Genomic DNA, 12,486 nt, shown 5'->3' on the forward strand with positions numbered 1-12,486 from the left:
TTAGCTGTCCCTAAATTCAGACTGACCACAAAAGGTGGAATATCCATCGGACTGCTAGGAGCTAGAGCCTGGAACAAGCTCCCACCCCAGATGCGTCTGATTCATTCAGAGAATCTGTTCCGAAAAGCCCTTAAAACATGGATTTTTAAGGCCACTGACACACTATGTCTAGCGTTAATTTAATTTATTATCACTCACCCTCTCTGTATTAAGTACTTCTCCACTTTCCTTTATGTTTTCGGACAACTCTCCCTCCCTTCTCACCTATGACACGTGATGTTTCTAGCGCCAAGATGCTCCATGGAGTGTAAGTTGCGCTTTATAAAAGCCAATTCATCAATTCATCACCCCCTCTTGAAAACAACAAAAACACCCTAGTAAAACTACCCTTTCATCAACTCTCCCAATCTCACCATCCACAAAATGCCTCCATCCCTAAACCATTAGAACAATATAAATAACACTATTCCTACCCAGCTGTCCCACCCTCACCACCCAAAAAAGGTCCACCTCCTCCTTAACAAAGGTGTCCTCGATGTCATCAAGTTTTTTGAAAAGTGTGCTTTGTTTTCTTTAACCTCCTCCAGGGCGTTAAGCATTTTGCAAAAACAGTAGACCTCTGTGAAACGGGTAGATAGTGGGCTCATCTGGTGGATGTGCTTTTGATGCAGAGCTTGGCCATTTACAGCAGCTGGACTGATGGTGCTGCCTCCTCCCTGCCAGCTGAACCCTGGAAGCAGCAGCTGCTGAAGCCACCTTCTCTTCCTCAAGGATAACTAGCCCGTAGAAGTCCGCTTCCATGGCCTGCATTGTTTAGAGGCTCTGCCAAACCTCTGTGGCCCACCGATGGTGATCCAAGGCCTTACCAAGGAATGTCTCCAGGGCTAGGCCTCCAGTGAATACAACTGGATGGTTGGAGGAAAGAAGTAAATATCATGAATTGTAGTACCCAGTGCATGCACGTTTGTATAATTAGCACACCTTTTCTCCTACCTATCAATTTAAATGGCATCGAGGCAGTTACACAAAATCAGGGGAGGGCAGACAATTTGGGACTGGGCTAAGAAGCAAGAAAGGAAGAAATACCTTAATATAAAAGCAGTTGTCATTGGGTAAGGTATTTGGCTTACCACTTGTCCCAACAGCAATGGATTCCTTCTCTGTAGCCTACACATGTTGGTCCTATTGGCTCCCCTCCTCCGCCACGTCCACCTAGGTAGGTTAAAAAAAAAACACCAAACAAATCTCAAATTATTACTAGCCAAAGAGGAAGGGTTTAGAGAGGAGAAATGTTAAAGAGTGATAAGGAAGAGGTTGATGCGATAGTAAGACAAAAAGAAGAGAAAGCGACGAAGACATGGTGAAGGAGGCTTTAGAAATAGAAGGGAATATAAAAGGAAATGCAGTGATGTGAGGAATAAGTGGAGACTAAGTTAGTTAAGAGAAAGTTAACAAAAATAAGGAGAAATTAAAAATATGTAGGCTGTGATTCATAGTAATCTAGATAAGAGTAAGGGTGGGCGTAGTTCGCGAAGTAGCACTTCGCGAAGCTACGCAAAGTGAAGTTCGCACTACGCGAGCTACGCGTAGCACTTTGCGAACTGCGAAGTAACATGTTCGCACTGTGCAAGATGTTGTTTTCAATGATTGCACAGTGCGGACAAGCAACCGGCACTGTGCAATCATTGAAAATGGCATCTTGCACAGTGCGAGCTGTAGTTTTCTGCTGCTCGAGCTGCAGCTTTCTCAACGCGAACTGGTAGTTTCTCATCGCGAGCGGTCGCGAGCATACGCGACCCCTCGCAATGAGAAACCTGACCTTCTCGCGTTGGGAATCTCGCCGGGGGGTTTATTTTCCATGCTCGCGATCGCGAACAAGGAAAAAGTCTCGCCAGGATGTCATTTTGCTTGCTCGCGGTCGCCAACTTGACGTTGAGGACCGCGAGCAAGCAAAAAATGACCGCAGCACTACGCAACACTACGCTACGCGTGTTCGCACTGTGCTACGTGCAGTTCGCGAAGTAGCGCGAACTTCGCAAACTACGCGAGCGTAGCGTAGTGCTTCGCCCAGGCCTAGATAAGAGTAGTTGTTAAATAAAGATTCAACAGCTAAAAGCAAATTACTTACCATCGGCACATGGAATGTATACCAAAGTGCTGAGGGCTGCGGTCGTGGCCCTTTTGCTCGGTGGTACTGAATGGCGGAAAAAAATACATATGTAATAATTTACAGACAGTCCTACCCTCCATTCGACCTCTGCCCTAAACATAGTTCCCTGTCTTAAAAAGTATTTACTATTAGTAATAGTGCTACTGCAATTGCTACATTAATTGTCCCTATTGTCACAATAAAGGAGGAAGAAAGGGAAAGTTGGATTTGCTCTTTGGGCATGTTGAACTGAAAAAAGATATCTTTAAAAAGAGAGGAAAAATGAATAATTAGCCATCAATGAAAAATACATTTGATTTTTAATTCACACATTGAAAAGCTCCAGACCTCATTTAGTCCTAAAAAGTATGTCTCTGTAAACCCATAGGGGCGTATACACTGCCAGTTCTATCAGGTACAGAATAGGAAGGCGGATGAAGAAAGGGAAAAACAATAAGTTGGATTTTCTCTTTCTGCATTGTATACCTAAGAACAATATCTTCAGACAGAGAGTAAAAATAATATTTGGTCATCAATAAAAATGAAAATCAACTTTAATTTACTCATTGAACCTCTTTGTAATACACCAGCCCTTATGAGAACACATGATGAGAGAGACACCAGGATTTGAACACTCAACTGACACAATAAGAGTCTTTAACCTAAACCCCTAGGCCCAAACCTGACACTTGCCTAAGAATGTTCAGAACATAACTAGGACATTTGGTCCAAAAGCTTAAGTCTCTATGAAGCCTCAGGGAAGCATACACGTCTAATTATTTTATTAACAGAATAGGAGGTAGGAAAGAGCAGGCGGAAAGCGAGAAAAAGAGTTGGATTTGCTCTTTGGGCATAGTATACTTAAGAAAGATGTCTTCAGACTGAAAGAGTCAAAAACAATACTTGCCCATCAATTAAAGTGAAAATCAACTGTTAATTTACTCATTGAACCTCTTTGTGAAAAATCAGACCCTATAAAAGTACATGATCGAAGAAACACCAAGACTTGCACAGTAAGAGCATACCACCTTAACTGCTAATCCACATCTGAGTCTTTCCAAAGAAGGCAGGTAACTACCTATGATATTCAGTAAAGAAGATCCAGTCATTATAAAGCCAAATCTATTGTTTACAGAATAGGATTGGGGAAGAAGAATGGAGTAATACAGAGTTGGATTTGCTCTTTGGGCATGGTATGCTTAAGGATGATGTCTTCCGACAGATACACTCAATGAATCAATCAAAACGAGCTTTATTCAATTTTAGACATTAAAATCATAAAAGCAGGCATTTAAAAAAAATATATCAACATAAATTGCATATATAATTCATCAATACACATGGGTATGAAGTCCTAAAAATTCGTAAAGTGCATATAGACAATCTGTAATTCCTAAAACGAGCCACCTCACCCTAAATAATTCCAAACTATTATGTATCTTGCGGTTTAGTTATTTAGGCATTTCCTAGTCCGCAACACACTCTTTAGAAAACCCACTACAGAACCAATACAGTAAAAATTATCCAACATCTGTAAATGCACGAGGGCGGGGCGACATTGCCTCCATACTAACTCTTTTAATAAAGGTATTATCCATCTACGCCTTTCATTGCTGTAAAATTTACAGAATAAGATTGCATGTAATGTAGATTGTAATGAAATATTATCACAGGGGCATCGGCAAAGTTCCCTTGACCAATCTTTAATGGCTGGATGGGTAATCAGATGATGAAAAGTTCCAAATCTAAATCTTGTTAGCAAATATCTATCGTATCCGCCCATTACACATGGTAGATATGGTTGGATGTCACATGTTATAGTGATTATTTGGTGTTTGACCAACATAGGTTTGTTCATCTCGAGGGTTATCCTATTTTCTTCTAGGTGGATCATACAAACTTTTTAAAAATCCTTCCGATTAATAGAGTTCATGTTATCGGGTGAGGTGAAGAACTCTGGGTGTCCGATATCTTGCATAACATTTTTTACATATTTAAGCCATAACATTTTTCCGGCGTTATCTAATCTCATAGCATCCATTATTATTTCCCTGTTAAGGCCAGTACTGGCTGAAGTCCAAATTCTATGCCACAGCAAAATCGGTTGAACCTTAATTAAATCGGAGATGTATACAACTCCTTAGTTCGCTGTGACAATTAAAAACTGGGGCACTAGCTGGGAACACTAAAATAAACCTTAAAAAGGCATTTTCAATACGTTGAATTGATGTACATTCTTGGAAACCCCAAATGCCTGCCCCATAAACTGCTATGCTCACGCATTTTGCTTGGTAAATTTTTAATAAGATTTCAGGTGGCCTTTTCCCCAGTTTTTTTGTAAAATGTATTAAAGCCGCGATGGACTTCATAAAAAAGTAGACTCCTGGCCTTAACAGCTGGAGCCCAAGAGCCAGTTCTGTTAAAAAGGACACCCAGATAACTGAACGAATTGATGGTTTCCACCCTGCTCCCCCCCGCCTGGTAACTTCTATGATTATTTTTCCCTCTCCCACATGACATACCGAAGCTTTTCTTTGCATTCAGCTTTAGGCCAAGCCTATCCATAAAACTGGTGTAAAAGGAAAGCGCCCTCTGTTGGCCAATCTGAGTGCGAGCCATAAGTACCGCGTCATCGGCATAAAGGAGAGAGGCTATCGGGCGCATATTTACAGATGGTGGATCCCTAGTGTGTGACACCAACTCCTGTTCCAGAGCGTTAGTGTATAATGAGAACAGGAGTTGTGCCAGAACGCAACCTTGCCTTATACTCCTCTCCACTTTGAATGGTGCGGTGCACTCACCCTTTATTCCATGACGAACTTTTGCAGTGGCTCCAGACTATAACTGTCTTAAAAACTGAATTAAAACAGGGTCAACTTTTAGTTCGTTAAGGACTTCCCACAGCTTATTATGAATTACACAGTCGAAAGCAGCTGTGAGGTCAACGAAAGCCAAGTAAAATTTCTCTGTTTTGGCCTGCGTATATTTACCAATTAAAATACTAAGGTTCAAAATCTGCTCGTTGGTTCCTAAACCGGCTCTAAAACCATACTGGACATCACTTAAAATACAATTTTCTTCAGTCTATGCCTGTAATCGATCTAAAACAATCCTGCCCGCTACCTTCATTAGGGAGTCCAACAAAGATATTGGATGGTAGCACACAGGGTTCTCCCGCTCACCCTTTTTAAAAATGGGGACTATCATTGATTCAGACCATGTACCTACAAATCCCTTTTCGCAGCACGCTTGTAAAACCCTAGTTAAAATGGGGCCCCATACCTCCAGGTGTGACTTATAGAGATCAATAGGTAGCCCATCAGGGCCGGCAGCCTTACCACTCTTGCTTGCCTTTACTGCCACAATAACATCTTGGAGTGAAATATGAAAGTTAATAGGAATACAATTCTGTTTTGCCCTCTTTATATCTTGACTCCGGTCTACATCCTCTGTGTCTCTCTGTTTCGAGTAGACATTTGTAAAAATGTCTATCCAAGTTCTTTCCTCAATGGCCACCTCAATTGATGGTGCATCCAAGTTATTATTGAGGAATGGGGCGTTCACTGACGACCAGAATTTCGGGCTATCTTTACTCTCAGCGGCATCACTAAGGTTCTTCCACGCCTTATCTTTCAACTCATTCATCCTATTTTTCCTGGCTGCATTATACAACTTCCTACAGGCCCTGATCTCACTATTGTCTCTTATCACTCTGTGTAGGGCACTCTTTAAATTTGAATAGCGTTTAGTGCAGTTTTTTATCAAACCATCCCTTCCTGGAGTTACCTGTGCCTTTACATTCCACTGACAGCATGCTTTTAACCATCTCAGTAATACAATTAAAAGCTTTTAAAACATCTTCGTGTGTTGGGCTATCGCTTAGACATGTTAGACTTGAGTCTAATGCCTTTGTAATTATTTCTTTATTTAGCTCTGCGGAGTCCCGGCTAGCCCAGCGGATTGCATAACCATTTTTCCTTCCCAATTCTATATTCTGCACCCATGCTGCTTTATTACAAGTTTTCCTTGATACACATTTTGAGAAGACTATATTCACGCTAATTGCCAAATGATCGCTCATAACATTTTGATGGTTGTTATACCCTTTCACGTAACTTGGATGGCGATTTGGCACGATAATAAAATCCATCGTTGATTTAGCGCCTCTACCTATAAATGTGTAACCAAAATCCGCCTTAGGCGTGCATAAGCGGTTTGAAAATCCAAAGTCATGTTTAAACATAATATCATTAAACAGCTCTCCTTTTTCTGAGTGTTGGAAGTGAATCGGGGGATCATCCTTATCCAGAGTTAAGCCACACTTCCCTATTTCAGCAAATGGGTACAGGCTAATGTTAAAATCACCACCCAAGATAGGAATAAATTCAATGTCACCTTTTAGTCTTAAACTGCTGATGTCCTCGCTAAGCTTCTCTAATATAACTCCCAAGTGGGCCTTTTCCACATTATTGTAAAACTTCATCAAAGCCAATGTGCTGTTAGGATCCATATGTATTAGGATGATGTGATAATAGATTTCTGAACTGACCATCTCGATGTTATATGCTCCCAGCAGATTTGAAACATAAACACATAGCCCCCCTTTTGGCCTTCCACTAGGTGATTGAATTGCGGGTGTATGGTACGTTTTAAACCCATTTATATGTACATTATCAATGACCCAGGTCTCTTGCAGGCACAGAACATCAAAATTACTGATGAAGTTCAACCAAACCGGATCGTTCACTTTATTCTTTAGGCCTGCAACATTCCAAAAAAGGATACTGCATACTCCTGCCTGCCGGTCAATTGTTTCCATAAGGTCCCCCTCAGAAACATCGTCCCTATTTGGGTTACTTTCTCCTTCATCCACTTGGTCATCCAAGATCAAGTCCTGCATGGTTAATATACCTGGGTTTTCATTGATTAAAACATTCTTATTCCTAGGCAAAAACCTACTAATTGGTTGTCATTCGTTCTCATCCAAGGTAGTTAGGGGCCCAAATCTGTTTGACACAGCTAAGTTATAGCAGGGGCCATCCCTGTTCTATCGATGAGGGCCATGATTTTTGGGGGTATTTACGGTTGATAGCCGGTAAAAAAAATCCGGTTGATGAACTTGGATACTAGTATTGGTTAGGTTTGAGTGATGTGTTCTCAATAAAATTTCCCTAACCAAAGCCGGTGATCCTAATGAGAGGACTATGCAGTCTCCTTCATAAAGTTTACTGCTGTTACCTACCCAATCAATTCTCCTCACCATCTTAAATTCCCTAAAAAGTACATTTGTTAAACCTGTCCTATTTCCCAGCCAATTTATAGTTTTATTTCTCAGGGCAGGCTAGGTTTCCGTTGCTGCTGAATCTAGTTTAGGAACATTAGCTAAGATGATAGTGTACGGGATGGCAGCTGGTGGAAGACTGAGTGTTTGTGCGCTATACCTCTCCCCAGGGGTATTGTCCACGGCTATGGTTGTACTTTCCCCACCCTTCCACTTTTCACTTGATTTGTGACCTTCCACACCCAACACTTTGCGTCTATGTGTCTTACCGTCTAGTGTGGTGCTATTTTCTGTAATCACGGGTACATTTTGACACATATCCTGGCCACCGCCCTGTTCACTTACTGCTGATAATATTTTGTCTAGCCATGGTGTCGTTTTTAAAACTACCTTTTCTGGATGTACACGAGCGCCCAGTCATTTCTGGTTTACTGCACCCTTTTCTTGTGTGGCCTTGGGCTGGGCTGCTAGCACTTTATCCAGGCCTGTTTCTATTTTATCCAGCCTGCTCGCAAGGCAATTCATTGATTGTGTAATGAACTCCTTTAGATCTTAAATGGCTGTATACAAGTTTACCGGTTCACTTATAGGTTCACTACAAGACTTTTTCCCCCTCAGGGCGCTTACAGTGCCCATTTCCTTCTGCATTTTATTTTTAGCACCCTGCGATTTCCCTTGTGGTTTTTTTGGGTGGATTTTGGTTAGTCTGGGGTTGGAAGTGGCAATCAGGTGGGTTGCAACTGTATCTTCTTCAGTGTTATTTGCTAACATCAGGTTAGGTAATTTATAGGTTTTATTTGAAGGAGGTAATTGGTCACTATCTGTTGTCCCATCAGAAATATCATCGGAAATTTCCTGGATGCACCCATTTTTTGGGTGCGTATGTATAACATTATCAGGGAGATCTTTCTCTACCACCCCTACGTCACTTGGCGCAGAGTTATCCATTGTTTTTTGTTGCGATAATAATGGGTCTGTCGTTTCAATATTTAATGTTTCCTCCACGGAGATAATCTGTCTTTCTATATCCCCGACAGCCCCGGTTAAATAATTCAACAGAGTCATATTAATCTTCCTATGTTTACTTGGTACTTTCGATATATGCCTGCTTCCTTTTCCCCATTCTGATCTATTAATTAATTACCTACAATATTTATAAGGCTTATAAAACTATGTCTTCAAAAATCTCAAGGAGTAATCACCCCGCTGGTGCACTAACTAGACACTTGCTCACCCCCACTAATGTTAATTGCAAAGTGCTTTACCCTTTGATAAAATATTAAAATCCAAATAAAAACAATGCAGGTATTGCCCGTAAATTACAATTATCATCCACTCCTTATTAAAATTCTTAAGATACTATTAAAAAGAGTTAACCGTGCATATACAAAGGGATATAAGGTCCAAATATACTAGCAGCAAGAGTCTTTGGGGTGCAAATTGCAATTTGTTTAGTCGCACCAATATATGTCAAAGTTCAAAGTCTTTGGCCACCTGTAGATAGTGGAACACTCAATAAGCTTAATCACAGTACCTTGCACGTCGGTCCAGGTTAGTTGCGGGGGCCTAAACATTAGGGAAATGGCCCTGCCCTGCCTCTTTCTGGCGATGACGGGCAAGGACTGGCCCGCCCTTGGCCCGGGCTTCGTCCGCGCGCGTCCCGCACCGTGATAGTGTTTGGCGCTTATTAGCGTGACGGCGGCAGTTGTCTCCTCCCTCCTGTGAGTAGAGCAGCCTGGTACTTAGAGTCTAAAAGTGCTGGTGCTGGCAATGATAGTTGGCGCGTCTCGCGCCGCGATGGTGTTCGGTGCTTTTTAGCGCGACGGCGGCCGTTGTCTCCTCCCTCCTGGGAGTAGAGCAGCCTGGTACTTAGAGTCCAAAAGTGCTGATGCTGGCAATGATAGTTGGCATGTCCCCATTTAATCAAGTGGTCAACGAAGACAACAGGCGCAGTCATGAGCCTGGAAGCGACGCTCTCATGGAGGTAGCGGCAGTGCCCCCTACTGCCTCGCCGACGGTGGCGTTTCTGCTGCTGCTGTTGGCCTCAATATACACTCAAATAATATTGTGCATCAATAAATATTTCTTTTTCTCATTGATCCTCTTTGTAATGCACCAGAGTTCATAGGAACACATGACCATTGAAACATCAATACAAAAACAATTAAACTTTTAAATGAGGATCCAAGACCCTTACCCATAGGCCACACAAGACTCAATGTAATCAAACTTTGAAACAGAACTATGATATTTTGTACAAAAGCTAACGTCACTGTGATGCCTCAGGGAAGTATATGCATCCAACTGCATCATTTACATGATAGGAGGGAGGAGGAGAAAAAAGATAGAACGTGAGAGTTGGATTTCCTCTTTGGCATGGTATACTTAAAAAATGTTTCTTTAAACGAAGGAGCAAAGATAATGTTTGTTCACCACTAACGATCATAATCAATTTTTAATTTACTCATTGAACATTTTTGGAATGCACCAGACCTTACAGAAACACATGACCAGTAAAACACCTTTAATTGGACGCTTAACCTTCACAATGAGAGTCTACGTCTTTAAACTCTAGGCCATACATAAGTCTTGGTATTTCTGCCTATTCACAGTTCAGTTTTGAAACAGTACTTTAACATTCAGTCCTAAAGGCCCATTAACTAAGAACCTATTGGGGACCATATACAACTGACTCTGTCATTCATTGAATATGATAGAAAGGAGGAGAAAGAAACAGAGAAAAAGAGGGCTGCATTTGCTCTTTGGGCATGGTATTCTTAAGAAAGTTGTGTTCAGACAGAGAGGCACAAATAATCACCCATCAAGACAAAATGATTTTTAACTTAGTCATTGATCCTTTTTGTAATGCACCATACTTCAAATGAACACATGACCTTGGAAACAACATGAATCTCATACTCCTTCACAATGAGAGTTTAGGACCTTTACCACTAGGCCACACATGACTATTTGCAAAGCATGTTTGTAATATGAAAATGCAACCACAAGGTTGCTTGCTTCCGGTCCAGGGGAGGCCTGGCTTGGCAGTTCGGGATGGACTGTTCCCATGAGGAACAGGGTCAAGACTGATTTACATAAAGCTGGGTCTGAACTGGGGTGGCAAAATGAGCTAAAGAACGATGATGGATTCAACCCAGATCTGTGACTGGGGGTGAGTGTCTGAAAAGTTTCAGCACTCCGTCCATCATGTCCTTGTGTTTGCTTTGTAATATAACTATGACATTTGTTCAAAAAGCTCAAGTCCCTTTGAAGCCATAGATAGAGTAGCATGCACTGCCAGCTCTATCATTTACTGAATAGACGCGAGGGAGGAAAAGGAAGACAGGGCGTAAAAGCAAGTTAGATTTGCTCTATTGGCATGGTATACCTAAGAAAGATATCTTCAGATGTAGAGGAAAAAATAATATATGCCCATCAAAAAAATGAAAATCAATTTACTCATCAAAATACACTTGATCTTACAGTAACAAATGACCGAAGCATCACCAAGACACAAACCCTTAACCTTTACAGTAAGACTGTAAGACATACACCACTAGGCCAGATATAAAAATTAGCAAAACTGCTTTGAAACATAGCCATGACATTTGGTCCAAAATATCAACTCACTATGAAGACATATGCGAACATGCACTACAACTTTATCGTTTTCAGAATGCAAGGAGGGGGAGGAAGAAAGGGAGAAAGAGGGAGTTGGATTTGCTCTTTGGGCATGATACACTTAAGAAAGAAGTCTTCAGACAGAGAGGCAAGAATATTAATCACACATTAGAGTAAAATATAATTTTAGATTACTTATTGTTCTTCTTTGTAATGCATTTGATTTCATAGGCACACATGACCACAGACACACCAAGACAATTAACCTTCACAGTGAAAGTCCATGCCTTTTCTTTTATTTAAACACCTTTATTAAGTTTTACATTTTATAAAACAATAGAATACGTACAGCTGATATGTAAACCTCCACTATGCATAGAGCTCAGTATCAGACCCCATAGAAAAGCTCCAAGCACCTGGAGTAGCTGTCAGATCCAAGTGGAGAAACATGTTTATTATAACTAGCCATTGATGTAATAATTCAAGAAACTTGTTGTCTGTGGGCTAGCATCTAAGGTCCTGGCACCTAATTGTCAAGGTTAAATGTTTTAGTCTTGGTGTATCTGTGATCGTGTGTTCCCATTAAGTTTGGTGCATTACAAAGGGGGTCAATATTAAAATTAGGTTCTCATTGTTGTCTATGGATGTTTGTTATTTTTGCCTCTCTGTCTGAAGACCTCTTTCTTAAGTATACCTTGCTCAAAAAGCAAATCTAACTCTGTTTCATTCTCTATTTCTTCCTTTTCCCTCCCTTATTCTGTAAATGAGAGAGTCAGTAGTGTATACTCCCATGTGGCTTCACAGTGATGCTTATGTTCCTAAGATTTTCTCTAAAGAGTCATGTGTGACCTAGTGTTTATGGTTTCAGATTCTCAATGTGAAGGTTAAATGTTTCTGTGTTTCTGTTATTGGTGACATTTTACTTAAAATATTTACTAGTCTGTGCATCATATACGCATATATAAAGTGTGATGTCCATGTTACGGTAGCCATAGATAATGTAGGCCCCAGTTTAAGTGACTCATGCTAATGCTAACATGAAAAATGTATTTTTGACTCCTTTGTTCTTTCTCTCATTTCAGGAGACAAGCTGCAGTAGTTTGAGTTAATTAGGTTGTTACAAATGTTTGGTTTCTAGGGAACCGCTTATCTATGCAAGTTTAATTGAAAGTTGAATAATGAATCTCTATATAGTGGCGGCTCGCCGAGGGAGTGCTGTGGGGTGGGGCATGGGCGGGGCAGGGTGGGAGGTAGTGGAGTCCAAAATACGACGGACAGGAGTAAGGTAAATAATAAATAAAACAATTTACCTTGCGTGCGCTGCATTGCCAACTCAGAGATGCAGAGCGCGCAAGGTAAATTATTTCATTTATTTAATTACTTACTTTACTCCTGTCTGACTTATGTCAGACTCCACTACCCCCCCACCCTGTCC

Source organism: Triturus cristatus, chromosome 6 (assembly GCF_964204655.1).
Source record: "Triturus cristatus chromosome 6, aTriCri1.1, whole genome shotgun sequence".
In the NCBI taxonomy this organism is placed as follows: domain Eukaryota; kingdom Metazoa; phylum Chordata; class Amphibia; order Caudata; family Salamandridae; genus Triturus; species Triturus cristatus.